A 25,461-nucleotide genomic window follows, 5' to 3' on the forward strand; every position below is an offset into this window, starting at 1 on the left:
TTGTACAGACCTTTAGTAAGTCTAGATCTCAGCTTCTAGGTTATCACTAGAAGGACGACTGAACATGTTTCTGTCCTCTAGATTGTAACGGGACATTCATCAGGAGAGGTCACAAAAACTAGAGTTACAAAGATTAGGAAAAAAGCACAATCTCCTTTTACTGAAGTTATGGTCACGGGTTGTTGGGTGTAACGGTTGATAAAAACATAAAATAACAGTAAGCTATGGTCGCTCAGGTTTACTATGACAAAATCAAGATGTCATGGCTAGACGAGGTATAAAAATTACCTGGTGCAGCTGGTGGAACATGTCCTCCGTGGTTCAACGTCCTAAACTTGGCTATTTTTCATACTCCTGTAGGGGTTAATTATCTTTTGTACTGAACCTGCAAATCAATTACATATGGGGACTGTCAGATCATGTCACCGAAATCTTCCACCGTGATGTTATGACTCTTTCTTACTAAAAAAAACACTCTTTCTCTTCCCTCCAAATTTATAACTCTTATTTAAGAAATTGTGGACATCACTTTCTGCTGCTTAGCCGCTGTGAGGCTTGTCTTGCTGTTGGCAGTACTGTATTTATATCAAGATGATGCAGTATATCGCTGTCGTGCAAGTGGAGGCACAGAAGGGAGCTTAAAGGGTGTCCATAACTACCTCGTTGTACTTACCTCAAGGGAATTCATTGCTAAGTGTGGCTTTCTCTTGGTTAGAAGCTGGGAGTCAACTAATTCTGTAGCTCCAGCAGCGCCGGTTTCACCGCACTGCCATGGTGCACCAGAAAACTCTGTCTGGTGATTATCTATAAAGGTAAAAATAAGGCCATAAGTGTTTACCAAATGGAGTGGGGCGATAGTTACTAGTACTCGAGTTCTAGTCTCGAACCATTTATAATCTCATGGCTATAATATTAGCCCTATGAGCCTGTATTAGACCATCCAGGCTATATCATATCTTAATTCGAGATGGTATTCAAATTGGTTCTTGGACTGCAAATAAACAGCAGAGCCACATTGGGAAAATCACATCGGGTCCCTGATCTGGAGCGGGTGTGAGTCGCCGCTTAGATCAATATGGCCTGAGCCTGTGGGTGCAATTGATACGGACCATAAGTGGCTTGTACGTCATCTACTATCGAGAACGCATAGACTTAAATAAATAAAAGCTATTCTGACAGCGTTAAAACTTCATGTCTTATCTCAGCTGGTGGAAGGGATCAGTGTGTGCAGTGTCCAACAAGCGATTTGAATTCGAATTCGTGACAGGCTCAGGAGTTACGTCCTGTGCAGGGTTTTCAAAACCGGAAAGGAGAGCAAAACACTTTGCTCTACACTGTGTTTGTTAGGTAAATTGGTGTGTTAAGTTGAAAAATGTGAATATCCATTCTGCTAAAGACAGGCTATTGTGTGAAGCAGGAAGTGCAAGAGAAATGTTTCATTTTTCTTTTTAGCAATGCGGTTAGCACAATGAGGAAAACACACAGTAGAAATCAGTGATGTGGAATGATCTGGTCAAGGGGAAGGATTTCCCTTGATTGACAGGGAGATCTATTTAAAAGGGCTTGGACTGGGAGTAGTTTTTCAGACATCTGTGGGCACTGTACTGGGTGAGACGGTGGAACAGGGAGCGGCTGGAGAACAGAGCTCAGTGCTGGTAAGCTGCCTGGTGCTGTAGCAGTCTTTATCTGAGTGACCAACCCTGGGTGAGGCAGGCAAAAAAGACTGATGGGGATTTTGATGCTAAACTGAATCAGAGACATCGCCAACATTCTACATTCTAGGTCAATATAAGATAAATGAGGAGCTGCTGTGTTAAATGGGATCAGTTAGTCAAGGCAAAGTAGAACAATTCATGGTAAGTGCTGTTTATATTTTTAAACGCGCATGTAACTCTGCATTTATGCTTTACAAAATTTGTTTTATTTTCTTGTTTCCAAGTATATTTCTACTGCCAAGTTCCACTGTATCAATGGTGATTGGTAAGACTGAGCACAGCTAATCATTGAGTGTGTTTGTAATGTATTCACACTGTGAATTATCATGTGGGCATAAGTGCCAGTCTGTGTAACTTACATATTTCTATTGATACAATAAAAACAGTTTTCAAAATAACCTATAGTTGTGTTGCATTCATGTTGCATTTAGTCTATTTTATTTGATATACATAAAGAGATAGAAGTGTAATAAAAGATATCTGTAAATAAAGTAGCTGTTAAACTAAAGAGTCTGAATTAATGTGCAGTGTTTCAAGCGCATGCCTTACAATTGTTGATACTCCGCCACAAGGGCATAGTGTGGTATTGTTCATAAAATAACACGAGGAGGGGGCATAATTTATCTACCCAGAGTGTATCAAGTCCAGTATCTTGTTGTGGTTAGTGACCCTGGTAAAAACAATTATTAGGCAATATTATGAAATTAGTCTCACCACCATAGAAATACCCCAACAAGTTACCACAATATAGTACGAAGAATTATAAAAAATACCAACAAATACCACCATAATAATAAATACCACAAAGGTATAGGTATATTACCAAAATATATATATAACAAGGCGAGCAACAAAGCAGTGCAAAAGACTACTAAAGTAGACAGATATGTTTTGTGAGGAGCTCCCTTAAAGAAAGTAAAATTAAATATCGAGTGTATGCAAAGTCAACACTGAATGAGTAAGTGAGCGGATGTCAGGGTAATTGGAGGAATTGAAAAGCAGGAGCAGAGGGCTATAAGAAATTATACTCATCAATATTGTTACCATTCATATGCCGCTTCACATGTATACAGGGACACACATCTTTCAATAATTCCTCAATTTTAATACCATACTATACATTTTGCCATTCATTTATTAGCTGATGTCCAATCCTGATATGGCTGTGAGAAACTCAACAGCAATGCCAAAACATCTCCCATTAAATCCTGAGGTTAAACTTTCCCTGTAATCTCTGGTAGGCATGAAAACTGGACTCTGCGGAAAGATGGTGCTGCCTTAGATTATAAAGGGTCATTTCAGTGTAAATGTGATGTCAATATCTGCATTGTAACACTTTATAAGGGTATTTTACAAGTGAATATGTAACTCAAAACAGAAATTGATTTGAGGTGAATATAATAATATTTGCTTGGGACACAATTTATTGATAGACAGGGATATGTGTAAAAATAGTGGTAAAAGAGATCATTTTCATCTGATATGTGTGCATGCTTAGTGGTGACATTTGTCATGGTGCATAGAGGAATAGGGTAACAAGTCACTCTTCTGGCACGGCTACAGACCCCATTACTGGCCATACACTTATAGCTTGAATTATCCTCCTTTCATAGCCAGGAGCAAAAAAAGGCAGAAAAGGTCCCCATTAACACATTGATCATCGGAAAAACTTGGCAAACTAAAATGATGAGGAAGGAAACTAGAGAGACAGGGAAAAAACCCAATTCACATCAGATTGTCTTACCTGACTGTGACACAACCAAGCATGCCATGCCCAACAAAAAGTAAGCTAATTTCCTGGCCCACAACTCCGAAGTGCAGTGCAGTGCTGCGGCTGCATTTAATGTATGCCCGCACCCCCTATTGTAAAATACCATAATTATGAATGTTACTGTTCTTGTGGCACGCTAAACTGTAAATATAAGCCATACCTGCGTTAAGGCATGTGCCAGTCCTGTGAGCTCAGTTTAGCTGGGGATGGGGCTTTGTGTATTCTGTCCAGACAGCCTGGTCCTGAAAATTGAGAAGGCAGGTCACTGGATGGCTGGTCCCCTCCTTTGATCCTTTGTGAGAGCAGGTAGAACCCTCTCTAGAGCAACAGCCACTTAACAGTCTGGGTTAGTGTAGACCAGGGGTGCACAACTGATTTTGACAGAGGGCCGAAAGCACCTTACATGGTGCCTATAGTGGGCTGTAAAGTTAATGTGGGCGGGGCGGTAGGCGTGGTGGGACATGGTGTGGCATAGCAGGAGGCTTTTTCAACCCTCCCTTTTCATTAAACACATGGAAAAAAGAATATGTTTTTGAGGAGTAACAGTGTTTATTTGTATTTCAAACTTACATTTTGTACTACACAATTTCCATTGTTATCATGTATTTCAATTTAGTTATTGCATATCGTCTGTTTAATTAAAGTATATATATTTTATTGAATCTTGATTGGACATTCCGTTATTTTGGACAGCTCAACTTTGCTCTTTGGGTTGGCCAAGGGGAGTATGGCCTTCGTTGAGTCAGGTTTCCACAAAAAGCAAAGGATGTACATCTCCTAATTGTGCCTGTTTTAGCTTTGTTATTGGGTTCACTCTTGGAGGGCGACACTATGCTCCATGGCCCCCAACCCCCAACCAAACACTATTCCCCATGGCCCCTACCCTCAGCCAAACACTGTGCCCCATGGCCCCCAACCAAACACTATGCCCCATGGCCCCCACCCCTCAACCAAACACTATGCCCCAACCTCCCAACCAAACACTGTGCCCCATGGCCCCCACCCCCTACCAAACACTATGCCCCATGGCCCCCACCCCTCAACCAAACACTATGTGTCATGATCTCTGCTTCCAAAAGGTCAGGGTTTTCCCAACTCCCTTGGAAGCAGATCCATAACCCAGGTTCCGAGTGCCAGCCAGTCCCAATTGGGACCTTTTGGACCCAGTCCTGGCGCCAGTGGCACCAGGCTCATAAATATGCCCAGTCCCAGCGCTGGAAGCGCCGGGCTCATAATGCTTGGGTGGACTTACCTGCAGCAGACCATGCTGCTTACTTGCCTGCCAGTTGAGTCTCTGATCCTCTTCTGTTTGGAACTACTTTTCCTGTTGGGTGGGGCAGGAGCCACTCCCTAGATTCAGAACACTGGAACTCTTCTGGAAAGCAGGAACTCTTTTTTTACCTAGGCGTGGCTGTGGAAGGAGACACCTAAGCACTACAGGAGGCTATTTAAACCACACCCGATGGATGAATCTTGCTTTGCGTTATTCTGCATCCTCAGCAGCAGAACGCTCATCGTGTCTTCTGCATCTGATCCTGGGCCTAAGGAAAAAGGCTTACCATTCTGAATCCAGTCTTCAGCAACACCTATAAAGACAAGAAAGAACAGGTTAGCATTACGGTCTTCAGTGACAGCTCTTCACTTACCTGGTCCATCGGCTGTCACCAACGCCTCGCGCTGCAATCCGGCATCTGAAAGACAAAGGCTTACCTACTCTTCGTGCGCTCCGGAGGTCTTCACACTGCATTCCGGCATCTGAAAGACAAAAGCTTACCAACTCTTTGCACGCTCCGGAGGCCTTCGGCGCTGCATCCCGCAGCTGAAAGACAAAACAAGGTGCGTTTAAAGACATTGGGGAACTTTAATACTCACGTGCCATTACTCCTTTCCACATCTAACCCAGTGGGTATTCCGGCACCCTGCAGCCGCCCCGAACTTGTACCTGCAAAATAAAAAGACAGTTAGAGCGCATCGTGAAGCAGGCAACAAGTGCTTACTTACGTGCTTCCAGGCACTTCTATTCATCACACGGGCTCCATCTTCAACTCACTTCAGCCCGCCATCCGCCATCGCCGGAACCCTGCAAAACAAGATACATCATTACTAAAGACTTTAAAGACATTAGAATTACTCGAAACTTACCGTTTGTGCAGTAAATGACGGACAGCAGTCCTCTGAAGTCAAGAGGCCTGCTCCCCTTATCCAGTGAAGAAACTGGTTACAGCACCCTGCCTCGAGGCAGATGGAGAGCACGGCGTTCACTTACCTAAGGTGAGAGCGTTAACCTTTGGGGTTCTACAGGAGAAGAGAAAGGCAAGAAGAGAGAGACATTCAATAACCCAGTTCATTAATCCCACATTTTCTATCTGCAGACATCTTACCCTTCGAGCCCGACATACAGTGCACAGAGGTCCAGCCCAAAGAGCCAGCCGTGTGTTACACATCACCTTTGAAGATACGGTATACGCCCAGTCAAGACCGGCGCCTCTACGGGAATCAGGTGAGCGTTACAGAACGCAAAGCCTACCACAAAACTCCCGTCCAGGCGCTATGGAAACCTCGGATACCGACCAGCTAGCCCAGTTACTTGGGGAACTAAGGGCAGAAGTGCATGCAGCCCGTCAGGAAACGAACGCTCTAAGAAGGGAACTGATTATTTCCAAGGAGCGAACAGATGATCTCGCTAGACAATTGCTACAGTCACAAGCCGGACAGACCCCGTTACCCGCATCTGGGGGAAATCTTCCTTCTACATCCTCTATGAATCCAGTGCAGATCAACCTACCTGGGAATGTACCTCTGGCTCTGCCCGAACGATTTTCTGGTGACCCAAAGAGGTTTGCAGTATTTATCAATCACTGCCGGTTGCATTTCTTATGCCGGCCAGCAGCCTTTCCAACTGATCAAGCTAAAGTAGCTTTCATGCTTTCGTACCTTAGTGGCAATGCGGCAGACTGGTCGATCCCTCTAGTAAATCAAGATGATCCGGTCCTCCATGATTTTCAAGCTTTTCAGCTCAGTATGGAAAAACTGTTCGCAAGACATTCACAGGGGCAGGCCTTGGACAATGAGCTTCTTTCGTTGCGACAAGGTAATCAAGACCTTTTGGCTTATATTGCGTCTTTCAACAGACTGATAGTGGAAACTCACTGGCCTGAGGACAAAAGGATTATGCTGTTTTATAGAGGTCTACGCGGAGAGCTCAAAGATGTGTTAGCCCAAGTAGTGAATCCCCCACAAGATTGTTCGGACTATATAGACTTAGTCGTTCAAATAGATCACAGACTGCAGAACAGGAAGGCCGATCGTTCCAAGTTTGATGCTCGAGTATTTTCCAAACCGCCAACTCCTTCCAAAGGAGTAGACTCCGGGGAACCCATGCAAAAAGGGGGTCTGAAAGGTCCTCTAACACAAAAGGAGCGGGAAAGGAGAAAACAGTTGCAATTATGCCTCTATTGCGGAAACTCAGGGCACTTTCTTCGAGACTGTCCGGTGAAACCTGCCAAGAAGGCAGTAGGAGCTGCAGTTACCAAAGTTACAAACTCTGAGCAGGGAAACGACCTCGCCCGACAAGAATAGAGGTCCTCTTGCCGAGCGTGAAAACCAGTTCCGTGACCTCGCATTTCGTGATACCTATGGTCCTCATTAGCCCTGATAATCCGGATCGATTACATGCAATTGAAGCTTGCGTCGACAGCGGTGCCATCGGCAATTATGTGGATCATGAAATGGTTTTGAGGATGAATCTAACTCTTTGTCCCAAGGCTGTAAAGGACGTCATTACTACGGTGGATGGTACGGAGATAGCCTCCGGGCCAGTAACGCATACCACTCAAGAAGTGACGCTAGTAAGTCAAGATGGACACCATGAGAAGATCGTGTTCGATGTGATCAAGGCCCCTCAGTTTCAGATTATTCTAGGAATACCTTGGTTAGAGAAACACAATCCTCTGATCGATTAGCGAGCAAGAACGGTCCAGTTTCCAGAATGTGTCTCTACTTGTCACCCTCCACCTGGTGTTGCACTGGCAGCAATTTCTTCAGAGACTCCCCAGTTACCTCCCGAATACCTAGAATACCAAGATGTTTTCCGGAAGGATCAGGCTAACTCTCTACCTCCTCATAGGTCTTATGACTGCCAGATCGACCTGATACCTGGATCTACTCCTCCTTGTAGTAGAATTTATGCCCTCACCGAGCCTGAGAACCTTCACCTTCGACAATACCTGGATCAATACCTGGCAAATGGGTTTATTCGTCCTTCCAAGTCCCCTGCTTCTTCAGCTTTGTTCTTTGTTCCAAAAAAGGAAGGAGACCTTAGAACTTGTATAGATTATCGCTCCCTGAACCAGATCACTGTTAAGAATAGATATCCGTTACCTTTGATCCCTGAACTCCTGGACCAAGTCAGAAAAGCATGCATATATACAAAGCTGGATCTTAGAGGAGCTTACCACTTGGTACGAGTAAAAGAGGGCGATGAATGGAAGACGGCCTTCCGCACCAAGTATGGGCTATTTGAATATCAGGTCATGCCCTTCGGACTTTGTAATGCCCCGGCCGCCTTTCAATATTTTATGAACGATGTCCTCAGAGAGCTCATAGATGTGTGTGTTGTTGTTTACATTGACGACATCCTCGTTTATTCTTCATCGGAATCTGAACATCGGAAACACGTGAAAATGGTCCTCGAAAGATTGCGTCAACACAAACTTTTCGCTAAGTTGGAAAAATGTGTTTTCAACGTGACTGAAGTTGAATTCTTGGGATTCATATTATCACCTGGCGGAGTGCGTATGGATTCAAAGATGGTCGATGCAGTTCTCAAATGGCCATCACCATCCTCCGTAAAAGGTGTGCAAAGCATGTTAGGCTTCGCTAACTTTTACCGTAGGTTTATCCCCGAATTCTCTCGAATAGTCCAGCCCATTACTGCCTTGTTAAAGAAAAACAAACGTTTTGAATGGTCTACCGAGGCGGAACAAGCTTTCCAGGATTTGAAGACTAAATTTATCTCTGCACCAATCTTAAAACACCCTCGCCCCGAACTCCCCTACATCGTGGAAACTGATGCTTCAAGCCTTGCCATGGGGGCAGTTCTATCACAAAAGGACCCGGTAACCAATCAGTTGCATCCCGTGGCATTTTGGTCCCGCAAATTCTCGCCTCCTGAAATCAATTACACGATTACTGACAAGGAACTTCTGGCTATCAAGTCTGCCTTTAAGGCTTGGCGGCATTATCTGCTGGGGGCCCGACACACCGCTACTGTGATTACGGATCACCGAAACCTGCAATATTTGAAAACCGCAAAAGCCCAATCCTCTAGACAACTCCGTTGGGCATTATTCTTTGCCGAGTTTGACTTCATAATTACCTATCGACCTGGTACAAAAAACGGTAAAGCTGATGCCCTTTCTCGGATGGGAGTGGAAGAACACTTGATCAACCCTAAACCTGTACCAATCATTCCCGAACAAAGAATTCTGGGTGTAATCGCCACAGAATCCATAGAGGAAGTTAAGGATAAAGCCAGGCAACTTGTAACACCAGCAGACATACAGAATTGGCATCTGCAGGGAAAGGACTTTGCAGTAAAGGACAACTTATTGTATTTCCAAGAACGATTATACCTACCCAGCACAGATTTACAGAAAAAAGTAATCTCTTGTTATCACGATTCTTTAATGGAAGGACATCCCGGTATAGCCAAGACCTCAGAAAAGATCAAGCGCTACTTCTGGTGGCCGTCTTGGAAAAAAGATATCAGAGACTTTATAATGTCCTGTGGAGTATGCGCCCAAAACAAGAGTCAAAAGGAAAGACCAGCAGGCCTCTTACGCCCTATTGACATCCCACCTCGCCCTTGGCATACGCTTTCTATGGACTTCATCACCGATCTACCTCCATGCTCCGGATACAATACGATTCTAGTAATCGTGGACTTATTCTCCAAGATGGCGCATTTCATTCCTCTCAAAGGCTTGCCAACAGCAGCAACTCTGGCCCGAGAATTTCTCGAAAACATCGTCCGACTGCACGGTTTTCCTTCGGTTCTAATTTCGGATCGAGGTAGTCAATTTATTTCTCATTTTTGGCGAAGTTGCTGTCGGTCGGCTCAAATTGATGTGAGACTATCGACCAGTCACCACCCTCAGACCGACGGACAAACCGAGAGGACCAATCAAACTCTGGAACAGTATTTACGCTGCATGCTGCAACAAACTGAAAAAACTTGGAAAGACATCCTTTGGATAGCCGAATATGCCTACAATAACTCTGTCCATTCGGGAACTGGGAAAACCCTGTTTTTTCTTTTGTACTGCAGTCACCCTCGAACCTCGGAGTTGGATCCCCTCCAAGATCTTGAAACACCAGCAGTAGACTACCTGCATTCTACAATCAACCAAGCCTTTAAGGAAGCTGTTTCTCACCTTCAAAGGGCTAAAGAACAATACAAGAAAGGAGCAGATCAACATCGGAAGGAAGCCCCTCAATATCAAGTAGGGGATCAAGTCTGGTTATCCACCAAATATCTACCTCTAAAAGGGCCACACACATTCAACCCAAGATATCTTGGTCCCTATTCCATCACTACCATAGTAAACCCAGTAGCGGTCAAGTTGGACTTGCCCCCGCACATGAAGATACATCCGGTCTTCCACGTCTCTCTATTAAAACCCGTGCAACCTCAAACCCGACTAACCAAATCTCCAAAACCTATCCTAGTTGATGGAGAACTCGAGTTTGAAGTCAAAAGCATTCTGGACTCCAAGATCTCCAAATCTAAACTATTCTACCTAATTGACTGGAAAGGCTACGGCCCCCAAGAGAGATCCTGGGAACCTGCTGAATATGTCCACGCTCCTCGCCTAATCAAAAGATTTCACTGAACATTTCCTGACAAGCCAAAACCCCCGGAGAAGCCCGGTTTGGGAGGGGCCTTGAGGGGGGTACTGTCATGATCTCTGCTTCCAAAAGGTCAGGGTTTTCCCAACTCCCTTGGAAGCAGATCCATAACCCAGGTTCCGAGTGCCAACCAGTCCCAATTGGGACCTTTTGGACCCAGTCCTGGCGCCAGTGGCACCAGGCTCATAAATATGCCCAGTCCCAGCGCTGGAAGCGCCGGGCTCATAATGCTTGGGTGGACTTACCTGCAGCAGACCATGCTGCTTACTTGCCTGCCAGTTGAGTCTCTGATCCTCTTCTGTTTGGAACTACTTTTCCTGTTGGGTGGGGCAGGAGCCACTCCCTAGATTCAGAACACTGGAACTCTTCTGGAAAGCAGGAACTCTTTTCTTACCTAGGCGTGGCTGTGGAAGGAGACATCTAAGCACTACAGGAGGCTATTTAAACCACACCCGATGGATGAATCTTGCTTTGCGTTATTCTGCATCCTCAGCAGCAGAACGCTCATCGTGTCTTCTGCATCTGATCCTGGGCCTAAGGAAAAAGGCTTACCATTCTGAATCCAGTCTTCAGCAACACCCATAAAGACAAGAAAGAACAGGTTAGCATTACGGTCTTCAGTGACAGCTCTTCACTTACCTGGTCCATCGGCTGTCACCAACGCCTCGCGCTGCAATCCGGCATCTGAAAGACAAAGGCTTACCTACTCTTCGTGCGCTCCGGAGGTCTTCACACTGCATTCCGGCATCTGAAAGACAAAAGCTTACCAACTCTTTGTACGCTCCGGAGGCCTTCGGCGCTGCATCCCGCAGCTGAAAGACAAAACAAGGTGCGTTTAAAGACATTGGGGAATTTTAATACTCACGTGCCATTACTCCTTTCCACATCTAACCCAGTGGGTATTCCGGCACCCTGCAGCCGCCCCGAACTTGTACCGGCAAAATAAAAAGACAGTTAGAGCGCATCGTGAAGCAGGCAACAAGCGCTTACTTACGTTCTTCCAAGCGCTTCTATTCATCACATGGGCTCCATCTTCAACTCACTTCAGCCCGCCATCCGCCATCGCCGGAACCCTGCAAAACAAGAGACATCATTACTAAAGACTTTAAAGACATTAGAATTACTCGAAACTTACCGTTCATGCAGTAAACGACGGACAGCAGTCCTCTGAAGTCAAGAGGCCTGCTCCCCTTATCCAGTGAAGAAACTGGTTACAGCACCCTGCCTCGAGGCAGATGGAGAGCACGGCGTTCACTTACCTAAGGTGAGAGCGTTAACCTTTGGGGTTCTACAGGAGAAGAGAAAGGGAAGAAGAGAGAGACATTCAATAACCCAGTTCATTAATCCCACATTTTCTATCTGCAGACATCTTACCCTTCGAGCCAGACATACAGTGCACAGAGGTCCAGCCCAAAGAGCCAGCCGTGTGTTACACATCACCTTTGAAGATACGGTATACGCCCAGTCAAGACCGGCGCCTCTACGGGAATCAGGTGAGCGTTACACTATGCCCCATACCCCCAACCAAACACTATGCCCCATGGCCCTCACCCCTCAACCAAACACTATGCCCCATGGCCCCCGACCAAACAATAGGCCCCTGGCACCCACTCCCCAGCCAAACACTATGCCCCATGGCCCCCACCCCTCAACCAAACACTATGCCCATGACCCCCAATCAAACACTATGCCCCATGGCCCCCACTCCCCAACCGAACACTATGCCCCATGGCCACCACCCGCCCCCCCCAACCAAACTAGTAGATTTTTTCTGTTTGGTGATTGGGAGAGCCGGGCCAGGGCACAGTGAATCACTGCCAATAGATACTGTTTATCATTGAGCAGAACATTAAGGAAAGAAAGGCCATGCAGTATTTTTTTTTTTTTTTTTTTTATTTTTTTTTGATTTGGTTGAATTTAATCAACCTTTCAAACAGTACAAAAGATAAAATGAATGAAATGTACAGCATTTGGCATAATTTTGACTTTCATCATATATATCTTAAAAAGGACAACATCTTGTTTATATTATTTACCATTTAGAAATCAGTACAAAAGATAAAATGGATGAAATGTATAACATTTGACATAGTTTGACTTTGATCATGTGTATCTTAAAAGGGACAACATCTTAATTACATTCTTTACCAGTAAAAGGCATCAAATGCAACATTTGTTTAAATTCTCGGTTTGATTAATTGTCTAATTTAAGACTAACAAGAAAATTAACAGCTGCTATTTGAATGGCAATGTTATTAGAACCTAACAAAACCGACCAGCATTCATCCTGTGAAATGTTACCCAAATATTGACAGTGTCTAGAGAAAGCGATTTGTCTAATAGGACTAAGTGGTACACATTCTGTGAATAAATGCGCCAATGTTTCACCCGGAGGTGAGGCTTGGCAAAATCTACAAATGTTTTGTTCTGGACTAATTAGTTTGCGTTTGGCTCTAACTTCCATAGTGGCCCAGAGGTTAAAACGAAGACGCATTATTCCTGTTCTATATTTGGGCGCTGGTGATCGTACCAGGTAAACTGGTAGTGTTTTGATTTTTTTTGGAGGGAAGCGTACCGTATCGCTGTCACGATACTTGGTGCTTGATTCGCATGTCTTAATCCAATCTGTTTGATGTATTTTAAATTTAGCTTTTTCGGGGTTCAGCAGTAATAAATCAAGTGAAACTTCTGCTTCCGTCATGATTTGGTATACTCTTGTTAGCCAGTCCGCAATATATCTGGATTTCTTTGATGCAAATATGTGACAGGAAAGCGTGTTTAGTAATACATTTTCATTATTTGACAACAAGCATTTCCCAAAGAGTGAACATATTCGCCAGTTATAGTGGGCTTCAAGAGAGGACAGACCAAGCTCGTATCTCATCCATGAAGTGGGAATGCATTGTGGAAGATGAAGGAGTGCACGCCAATATTTTGCTTCCCACTGATCGAATTTGAATGGAGAGTATTGCAGTATTAAATAGACATGAGGAATTCAGTAGGTTTTGCTGGTGGTATGGTGTGGAGAAAGAAATGAAAAGGAAATGTGCGTCTCGAGAGGCATTTACCCATTTCTGTTTCAGATGAGATAACCCCTCGATGGTTTCTCAATAGGATGTGTGGACCATTCATAGAGTTGTTAGTTTTATTGAGAAACATGATTGTTAAAACCTTACATCACTGGGCTTTGCACCAGATTAAGTAATTGCTGCCATGGGTAAGTGATGTATTGGTACCCAGGGGAGAGAGGCACTGACTAATCAGAAGGCCAGGAATGTGGGCTTCAGTCCACGATCACCGTTTGTGCTGCCTCCCGGTACCTCAGCAGCAGGTCTGACTTTTGTACTCCACTGGGAGGCACACACTTGGACCCCTTCCCATCTGGATCCTGAATGCACAATCTCACCCTCTACCCACTACTGACCCGAACCCCCACCCCAGCATGCAATCTAACAAGCATACACCTTGCATGCATACATACCCATAAAACCCCAAACCCTCACCATACAGACTACCAAGCATGCACCATGCATACATATCCATACAGGCCCGAACCCCCAGCCCCCAACTCAGCACACAAACTCACAATCATACACCAATACATCATGCACCCATACAGACCCAAACCCTCCACGCCCCCAACTCAGCATACAAATTCACAAGCATACACCAATACACCATACAGGCCCAAACCCCCATCCCCCAATTCAACATACATTCTCACAAGCATACACCAATACACTATGCACTCATACAGACCCAAACCCCCATCCCCCTACTCAGCATAAAAACTCACAAGTATACACCAATACACCATGCACCATACAGGCCCAAACCCCCATCCCCCATCCCAGCACACACACTCACATGCGTACACCATGCACCAATACAGGCCAGAACCCCCATACCCCAATTTAGCACACAAACTCACAAGCATACACCAATGCACCATGCACCATGCACCCATACATGCCTGAACCCCCCACACTCCAACTCAGCATACAGACTCACAAGCATACAGCAATACACCATGCCCCCATACAGGCTTGAACCCCCACCCCAGCACAGAAACTCATAAGCGTACACCATTCACCCAAACAGGCCTGATCCCCCCATCCCCCAACTCAGCATACAAACTCACAAGCATACACCATGCACCCATACAAACTCGAAACCCCACCCCGCATCTCAACATACACTGCACTTTCACATAAAAACAAACACTCAGGCAGACCCGACAGCCCCCCACCCCTGCATCACAACATACATTGCACTATCACTCAAAAGAAACACTCAGCCAGACCCGACACCCCTCCACCCCCGCATCACAACATACACTGCACTTTCACACAAAAACAAACACTCAGGCAGATCCGACACCCCCCCTCCCGCATCTCAACATAAACTGCACTTTCACACAAAACAAACACTCAGGCAGACCCGACACCCCCCGCCCCGCATCTCAACATACGCCGCACTTTCACACATAAACAAACACTCAGGCAGACCCGACACCACCCCACCACAACATACACAAACATACAGACAGGACAGACCCGACACACACATACAGGCAGGACAAGGACCCGACACATATAAACAAGCAAACAAACAGCCCCCCCAAAATATGTACTTACCGGACGTGCTGGCAGGCAGGTCAGCTGGAACTCTGGCAATGTTTCTGGTACTACGGCTGGTGTGGCAAGGCTGAAATGCCTTACGGCATCAAGCCTTACTGACTACGCCAGCTGTAGTGCCCTGCACTCCATTGGTGCAGCACACACGCACTACGTGGCGTGTGCATTGAGCCAATGAGGGCCAGTGTTTTGTCCAACCTGGAAGGCCACCCTCCATTAGGAAAGTCTTTGTTGATGGCGGGCCGGACAAAACAGCATGGTGGGCCACAAATGGCCCGCGGGCCGTAAGTTGTGCACCCGTGGTTTAGACAGAGGGAGCTCTTTGCAGCTGGATGAAGTTTCCACCATTCTGGTCCTCTTCTCCTCTATCTTTCCTACCTGCCCCCTCCATTTCCTGTAGTACAAAGCTCCTTTGGGTGTGGTCAAAGGGAAAAGTGCACTTGATCCAGGGACAGGGATTGGACCCCTGAAGCAGGCTAGCTGTATTCCAATCACCTGTTGAATTTTACCTTCAAAAGAAGGAGTCTTGCACTCCTTCTTTGGCTCACTCTGAGACAAACACCTAAGAAGTATTCATTTGCACCTCTTTTGAGAGGGTTGTACTTTCCAAAGTCTTCCACCGGGGCAAAAAAGGAACAGTCCAAGGCAGAGGAAAGCTCTTTATGATATCCACTCCCATGGCACATAAGGGGTGACTCTTTCTGTGTACCAGGATTTGGCGCTCTCCACCAGAATCTCCTAAGAATGGAGAGAAGATCCTGACAGGACTCATCATGTCCTAGAGCACCTGGAGTGGGTCTCACAGCATCTGGAGGACCAGATCAGCTAAGGCTCCCCATTCCGCCTCACCGAACTGGCTGTACTGCCTTTGAACAGCACTAACCATCATTGAACCACAGGGATCCCACTGGTGATGCCTTTGGCACTTCTCAGAACATTTAAACTATAGTGCTTGCATCTCGAACCAGCTCGACCTTGCATTTTTGCATTTTTCCCTTGCAGAATCCATAACCTGCTAGGCTCAAATCAACTGCTCATCACTGGGACTCGAACCGATGGAGTGTCACTCGTTGGCTCAAACCAGGGTTTACACCACGACTCGACCTAAATTGCCTTTGAACTGCAGCTTCATTGATCCAAACACCGGAACAACAGGATTATTGCTTCAACCATCACTGCCCACTCCACTGGAACCGCAGAAGCATCGGCCCTTCGAGAAAGTTATAACCCCACTCGACCTCAGACAGATCCTGGTGAGTGCCCAGATCTGCATTGCCAAATATCACCCTGAAACCGCAAGAAGCTAATGCATTCAAAGCTGCTTGAGGCCTGCTTGATGCTAGGGCCTACACAATCCGACTTACCTTAACTGTGTTTGATCAGCTTGCACCACTGCTCGAAGCTTGGTCTGATGCAGTCGAACTACAAAATAACTGAAACAAGGTCCTATTGACCAATAACTGACCTTCTGGCCCAGAGACTGGTTAGGTAACTTGCGCCCCTTATCCACCTAAAGACATATCCTTTTTGTAGTGATTTAAACTTCATAGCACCACTGTATTCATACTCAAAGTGCTACATTTCATTATATGTTGCATCCTCTCTTTTCCTTACACCGAGGTGAGTTTTGTACAGTGTTTTATATTTCGTTCTCTTGCAGAGGGTGTGTTTAATTAAAGTTTATATATTTTTTGTAAACCCTTGATTGAACGTGCCCTTTATTTTGGACTGTTACTTTGCTGTTGTGGTCACTACTGAGTCACATTCACACCTCCTTTGAGAGTATAGCCTTGCCTCGACTCAAGTTACCACAAAAGGTGAGGCTATGGGCCTCATTAACAAAAGAAGTGGATTGGAAGCCAATCCGTGTCGCATCGGCACTCCAGCTGTGTTTTCCAGAAAAACATTGTATTTCTCCAATTGATCCACAAACAGTCTTTGTGTATTGTGCAATTAAAGTGTCCTTTATTAGTTAAAACCGCATAAACAAGGAGGACAAAGCAGTCTTGAATGCACAGAAAAAAACGACGCGTTTCACCCTACTCGGGCTTCGTCTGGTATGTGACAGAGAGAGAGGACTGTAATCTTATTGAGAATAGTGTGTGCCTCCATTGTTGATGTTTACTACTTAAATGCAATGATGATTGTTAGTAAAGGAGGTGGCCATATTGGAACTGTGTGACCTCTCACTTTAAAGCACTTAGTAAGAAAAAACCATTGTGTGTTCTGTTACTTATAATAATATTTTGATGCTATTTAAATTATTTGGTCCTCGCTCTCGTCCCAAATACCTATTAGCCCAAGTGGGTTAAAGATGGACGATTTTACATGGAAATGTTATTTTAAAATAGTAATTTAAAATAATGTGTTTGGCATGATAGTTGTCACCATTACCAACATGGTTAGAGGGAAACAGTTTTTCATAATTTTGTATTTCACTGAATATGTTTTAACAACTCAAGTGAGCCAACACAATATCTTAGCTTGAACCGGAGTTTGCTGTCAAGAGTTTACAGAATACACATTATAAACATTAATACCAAAATCACAAATATATCATAAATAGTAACGTGCTTGTATGCTTTTGTAAACATTAGAGGATTATTAATTACCAAAGTGCTAAGTGCTATCAATAAGGTGCTAATTGTAAAGTGCAAATGTTAAAACCACATATGGTTTAAGCAGTGATCATAAGGTTATATGTGAGTTGATCTGGTGCAGCAAAAAGGCAGTATGTTACCCTTGCAGGCGCCTACTGTTATTGCTTGAGGCTGTATTTAGCCCTTGCGGGTGCTTCCATGGTATAATCTAATTTACACAAATCAGATCAACTTGACATGCATATGCTGCAGAAGCCGTTGTAATCCTATAAAATGTAAAAAATGTTGTAAATATTCTTGAAATCATAAAAGTTGATCTGGTTCAATAGTGAGGGCAGCATCTGACCCATACGGGTACCTATATGTTGTAATTTAACCATCATGTGTATTCGGTGAGCTGCTGCTTCCATATAATACAAAAAATTGGTAATACTTCACTTTGCATATTGATAAAAAACTATACACTATTTCTAAAAATGTAAAACAGTCTCTCATTTCAAAAATGTGTGCTGAAATAAAAAAATGTTAGTGCTGCACACAGTGAGAATAAAATAGACAATGATGAATCAATGCAGAAAGAACCGCGCAGGGATGCATCAGCATCCAAATCAGACATAATATCCTAGAAACCTTAGCTTATAGTGTAAGAACACCAGGTTTTCAAAACATAGATATACAGAAAGGTAGAAAAATTAGAAAAATTAGAAAAATTAGAAAGTCCAGGGAATTCAGAGAGTACAGACGCTCACGGATATACCCAGGTTATCATGTGAATACACCCAAACAACTAGATAGTAATGATGATTATTAGAGTGGTCAAAATTCCTTGAATTATTGAGAACCCAAGAATACATATAATTCTTCATCACAATTGTGACATCCCGGATATTTAGTGTTAAAGTCTACTATATATCTGGATTCCAATTGTCTTTGAATTCCCACTGAGTCAATGACAAAATATTTGAAGGAACTAATGTTGTTTTTGTGAACCTCTTCAAAGTGTTTTGCAAGTGGGTACGTCATATTATAATGGCACGTAGATGTTGTAGTATTCGTAGTTTGGCTTCCAGCTTGGTGCTGCCAATGTACCATAACTTACAAGAACAGGTAATCACATAAATGACAAATTGTGTGGAGCATCTCAAGTCTCGTTTGATTTTAACTTCTTTCCTCGTTCGAGGATGTGAGAAAGCTTTCATGTTTATTCCATACCGACATTTTTTACATTTGGCACAGGTGTAAAAGCCTGATATTTTGGTGGTTAGCCAGGTATTCATGCTCTCTTTAGTTGATTGGAACATGCTGGGCAATAGTTTATTCTGTATAGATGGAGGTTTTCTATAGGTCACAGTGGCATGTGTCGGCAAATGTTGGCTGATATCCATATCTCGTTTCAAAAGGTGCCAATGTCTGTTTAAAATTTGTTTTGTTTCTTTGGCTCCAGAATTAAATGTAGTGATGAATCTGAGCCGTTTTCGTGCAATTGATCCTTTATTTGATCCCTGAGTGTCCTTTTTTTAGCCAAGATTGCTTCGCGGGTTTTGTCACAGGTCCGGTTGTAGGCTTTATTTATAACTGTTCTTTTGTATCCTCGGGTTAGGAATCTGGCCGCAGTTCTTTTGGCATTCGTCTCCCATACTTCATTCTCACTGCAGTTTCTTTTCACTCGCAAGAACTCACCGTACGGAATGCTGTCTTTCAGACTTTGTGGGTGCGCACTTGTTGCGTGTAATAATGTGTTGGTACTTGTTTCTTTTCTATGCATCTCTGTGGTTATACTATTTTCAATGATTTTCACCTTTATGTCTAAATAGACTATTTCTGTTTTACTATGTTGTTCCGTAAATTTTAAATTCTGCTGATTTTGATTCAGAATATGAAAGAAATGTGTCCATTCCACACTCGTCCCACTCCAGATGATGAATAAATCATCAATATACCTATCTTCTTCCCATGCGCCCATGTATAAAATAGCAAAAGTCGGAGCTACTGCTGTACCCATGGCCGTCCCACAGATTTGGTTGTAATATGTGGAATCGAACATGAAAGTATTATTGGTCAAGATGAGAGACAGCATATCTAAGAGCATAATGCAATGTTCATGAAAACTCAAAGATCTTGTTGACAAACATCTTTTAACTGCCTGTATACCCTGTATACCCTTAGAATGAGTAATGCACGTATAAAGAGAAACAACATCTAATGTAACCAAAAGAAAGTCAGATTGCCATGGAATGTGTGCAATTTGGTTCAGAAATGTTGTAGTATCCTTTGTATTTGAGGGTAAGGTTTCTACAAAAGGAAATAAAAATGTATCAACAAACTTTGAGATGTTTTCAAAGAGAGAGTCTATTGATGCCACTATAGTCTTCCTGGTGGTCTAATCGTGGACTTATGGATTTTTAAAGTGAATAATTGGAGTTTTAGGATGGTTTTTAGTTAGATACTGTTGCTCTTTAATGGTAATGAGTTCCAGACTGCACCATCTGTCCAACATGATGTCATATTGCACTTTATATTCAGGGTAAGGGTCACAAGGCAGTTTAACATAATTGCTTGGATCATTGGGTATGGGCCTCATTACGCCTTTGGAGGTAGCCGTAGCCATGGCGCTATTAGCACCATGGCTGCCTCCAAAATCGGGTCCGGGTTCCCTGAATGGGGAATTACCGGGCCATTCCAAGTTTGGAGGGCCCGGTAATTCCTCCTACAGGGAACCCGGGCCCGGTCCTTCCCCATTCCCATTGAGCCCATATAGGGCTCAATGGGAATGGTTGCAGGAGCTAACAATGGGCCGATTACGACCGGCCCGTTGTTAGCTCCCTGGTCCCCACGCGGGACCCGCTCTGGACGTCTGGTAAAACCAGACATCCACATCGGATCCCCCGAGGGAACCTCGTAATAGTGCAGAATGCGTTCAACGGCGCCGGCACTATTTCCTGCGCCGTTAAACGCATTCCGCACAACTCGCAATGGGGCCCTATATCTCGTAACTGTGCCTGTTGTGATTGGGATCACTGTTGGGTTGTAGAAGAGTAAGGGCTAATTCACTGGTTTTAGTCCTACTCACCGTTGCACTCCTATAGAGAAGTAATTGCATCACATTTTCCCTGCAACCTACAACCCAAAAATTATGAAACACAACCAAATCGTACATAAAGTATAAAACTGAAACCGTAAGAGAAACATTGCCTCACAAAATTAGGCCCACCCACACACACACTTCAAATCAACCCCAGTATTCTGTCAATTTTACTGAATTTACCCGAGCTGAAGAAAGATATGTCCAATATACTTGCAGCTCTCAACCAAAGTTTACTCCCAAACAATATCTACTACTCCAGAGTAGCCGACTTTGCCTTGCATAACCTGACACATCACCACCATCAATAAATCAATTCTTATCAGCAAAAAGATAACCACAAACAATGTAAAAAACAACCAGTGACCAAGAAATCTCCCTTTACTTCCCCGTATCTGCCTTCTTTGCTTCCAAAGGTCCTCAAAACTTTGGCCAACAAACTACTCTTCTACCTGAAATCCAGCGGTGTCCTTAATGAATTCCAGTCAGGCTCCCAACTGCGCTTAACAAAAGAAAACAAGGAAACTGCATACCTGCATCGACCCAGGCCAAACATGCCTCAATCTATTCACTTGCTCATAAATTAATTACTATTGACCCAATCTTCTTCTAAACCAACTGTCTGAAAGGAGCAAGGATTAGAGGCACTTTCCTGCAATTTTTCTCCCACTTCTCTGAAATCTTTACCCACCAGGTCAAACTCAATAACATCCTTCTACAAACAACCCCCCTGGCATGTGGTGTTATAGTGATCCATAGGGGTCCCCGTTATCCCTAATCCTTTGAACATAAACATGTTCCCCCATATCAACATCATTAAACAATATAGCATATGACTCCATATGTACGCTGACATCAGTAAGCTACACTTAATACTGCATAAGAACTTATATAAGGCTGCATCATCCACAATGAGCTCTGTTTCATTTCAGCCAAGAAAGATAACCTCTTCCTAGAAACAACTGTCCGAACCTCCCTCCAGTTTACTGGGCTACTCTGATGCCTGTCCATCAACCAACTGAATTTGATGCCTGTCTCTACATCAAATGAATTTGCTGAGGCTGACTTTCACTTATCAAATACACAGTGTTGATTAATTAGTCTTCCAATATGTACACCTCTGATGATGAATGTTGACACTATTGACTTTGCTGCACATCATTTCTTCTGGCATTCACACATTGACTGCATCTCAGCTGGACAATGGCAACATTGGTTACACTGGGCTCCATGTGAAAAGTACAAAAAAACGCCTGGAAAGACTGAAGCCAGGGCATCTGCATCACCTAACATCAATTAACATCTAACCACATGACTCCTACCCAAAGAACTCACATGGCCGCCCAACAAGGAAGAATCCCCACTTAAAAACATTGTACCTTATGCGTAAGGCAATATATGAAATAGTGCCATCCTGCATCGCCAATGTTTTCCAGCCCTACTCTCAGACACCTCTGATATCAAGTACTCCAGAACTCCTGCCAGCATAACTGGCAAGGTACACATGGTTGTGGGGAAATAACACCACTCTCAAGGCTCCACTTATTGGAAACCTTCCTAACCATGTCAGGCTCAAAATAAACTTCTTGATAATCCTGTAAAATGATTTAATTGTGTACATGGAATGGCTGCAGTGTAAACAATCTATTTTAGATCTGTCTAGAAGCTTTCCTTTGCAATATTCTTTAGGAGTCTTTGGGAAATGAGTTTGTCATCCGAATGCCATTCCCAGTGCGCCCATGAGCACTTCAGGCAAAGCTGGCATCTAATTTGGCACAACCTGAAACTCTTCTTGGCATCCTTAATATATATTCTGAGTATGGCTCAAATATGGTGTTTAATCTAGTAACTGATGTGTCATTTGGGTGACCCAGGGAGGTGGGGAGGAGCTTCTGTGGCAGGGGCAGGAGAAAGTAGCCTGCTATGCGATGCAACCCCTTTGAGGTCAATTGAGGGTCCAAAAGAGCTTCTCATCCGAATTACACTCACCAGAGACCCTGACATTATGTGAGCATGATGTATAGACTCCAGCACCCATCTGACAGTCCACTCACTGGGGCAGGAAACTATTTACAGGGAAAGGCACAGTGTTTGAAGGGGTGGTTTGCAATCCTGTCTGCAGGTCTGCTCATTCACTCACTGGAGTAAAAAGTGAGAAAAATACAAAATGTACAAGCCAGCCTAGGTGCTATGGGCAGAAGCATGGGGCACGGCTGAGATGGCAGAGCACACATAAGCTTGAGAGCCATAGCATCATCAGGCACACGTCTGGAGAGTTCTACCTGTCCTCATGATGGTGACCAGGCATTTTGAAAGCTCCTAATGTAGAGCAGAGGAACAATTGAGAATGATAAACACCTTACAAAGCACAGTATAAAGGAAGCAATCACCAGCTACAAAGATGGAATGGCCAGATGCCCCATTTACCAAATTAGGGAAACCATCATAAAGAGCCACACATTATAAAAAGAGCCCTACAGTCCCCAGCATTTGCAGAGTTTGGACAGCAGGAAGAGGAGTAGAGCTGTGTCGGGTGAGGGCACAGATGGGAGCAGGAAGAGAGGAAAGGTGTGAAGAAAAGATTGGAGTTGTAGAAGGGTGCGAACTAGGATGCAGGGGAGAAGAAAGGTGAGAGGGATAGGTTGGCGTTGTGGGCAGGAATAATCTGGAATAAGGACAAGCAGAAGTCGCTAATAAGGGACTGGTTGGAGCTGGAAGAGGGACAGAATGAGAGAGGAAGTTCACACTGGGGGAAAGACGAGATGAACATCATAAGAGAGGATTAAGTGGAAATTAAAATAGAGGAGGAGGTAGAACGTGGAATTGTTCAACTTCAAAGAAGAGGGAGGAGAGGAAAAGAGAGGTTGAGAAGATGAAGAGAGTGTCAGTGAGTTACCAAGGAGGGGTTGTGAAGAAAAATCACAGGAGGCAAAAGAGAAGAAAGAGGGGCGAGAGAGGGAAATGCTGGGTCTATAGGGCACTTTCCAATCTTGCGTCAAGTAAGGGGAGAGCCTTGCCTGGTAAGGGCCTGATCCCAGATCCTAACATAATCCTAACATAAACCATCAGAAAACTGGAATGAGAGAGAGGAGTACGCCCTGATGTGAGGCTATTTTCCCAAATCCTGGACTGACACACAGTGGCGCCTCCAGACATTTTTATAGGGGTGGCCTAATGAGGTCACTGGAAATCTTGGGGTGGCACACCAAAACAAATACATAACAGGCAGGCGGGCTGCTGGGGGTGAGGGACAGTGTTTTTGTAAAGTTGGCTGTGGACTCCCTTGCCAACCTTTGGTGGTGCCACTGCAGAGGTGGGGTGGAGTTTGTTGATAAAAGGGAATGCAGGGTGCCCCCTTGCATTTTTAAGGTGAAATGAGCTGACAGTTCAGTAACTAATTGGCAGTAAATAAGAGGTAAAATGAAAAGTGGTGGTTCAACCACATAGGACCGGTTCCACAACAGGAGACACTCAAAGTTACAGTACACCCAAAAACAGCCCAGCCCTCTCTGCACAAAGACTACCCTTTCTTTCACCACTTAATATTCTGAACCAACCCTGAAACGATTATCATTTTTCAGCTCCATTAGAAAATTACAGACGTGTGACCTTAAACAACCACTTTTTCAGCCCAAGCAGGCAGGATATTGGAACCCTGACATAAATGCTGAAAGCAGTAGGTAAAACAGATGCCACAAGAATTCCCAGAGAGGCAAACTGTTCAATTAAAAACACCTTTAGATTGTATAAGAAAAGCATATTCAAATCTGTAATATTGGAAATTTTATGCCCATGTTAATGGAATTAACTGAGACAAATCTCCTACGGGTGCCATTTGCTGTGGTTCTATAGAGTTCATTCCAGACACTATGGGCCTCATTACACGGAAGGCGGTAAGGGTTAACGGTCACCGGTAATGGTACCGGGGACCGTTAACCCTTACTGCTTTACTACGAGGTCCCTTTGCGGGTTGGTACTTTAACGCCTGCTTTTTAGCAGGCGTTAAAAAACCAACCCGCAAAGGGACCAGGGTGCTAATTCCCATTTTGCCCCTTATGGGGCAAAAATGGGAATCGGGAAGGGCAATGGTGGAAGGGGGAATTACCGCCCCGCCAACCTTGGAATAGGGCGGTAATTCCACTTTCCTCCAAGGCGGTGGCGGTATTTTACCGGCATGGACCAAGGTGTTAATAGCACCTTGGTCCACCGCCTACCGTGTAATGAGGCCCTATGTGTTCAGTTTTGAAGACAACTGTCTTCTCACAGTGTTCAAAGAACATAGATACATCTTTGACACACTGACCCTGGCTTCCCTGTGTACAACTGAAAGGAGACTTCTCTTATTTGATATTAGTTTAATTGCAAGGCCTGCAGTAGGTACTTACAGCACGTAACGGATCAACAGCTCGATTAAGGCAGAGCATGGATCTGCACGTTTTGGCTCTCTGGATGTTGTTTACTACAAATCCCATCAGCACAATGAATGGTGAAGGATCCTGGAAGTCGCAGTTCAAAACATCTGGAGAGCCAAAGGTTGCCAACTAATGAAGTAGAGTGACCTAGTGGAACTTTACATATTTGAGATTTGAAAAAAAAGGCTCCCAGTGTGAAATGTTTTTAATGTATTTAATTAAAAAGGTGACTATGATTCTAATGAATGATGCTGGGTTAGGAGAAATGATGATGTGTCAAATAACACTAAAGTTGAATATTGAACTGTAAGCATAAGCCTCATATAGTGTCACTG

The sequence above is a fragment of the Ambystoma mexicanum genome, chromosome 3q, assembly GCF_040938575.1.
Source record: "Ambystoma mexicanum isolate Mex_15411 chromosome 3q, UKY_AmexF1_1, whole genome shotgun sequence".
NCBI lineage: Eukaryota > Metazoa > Chordata > Amphibia > Caudata > Ambystomatidae > Ambystoma > Ambystoma mexicanum.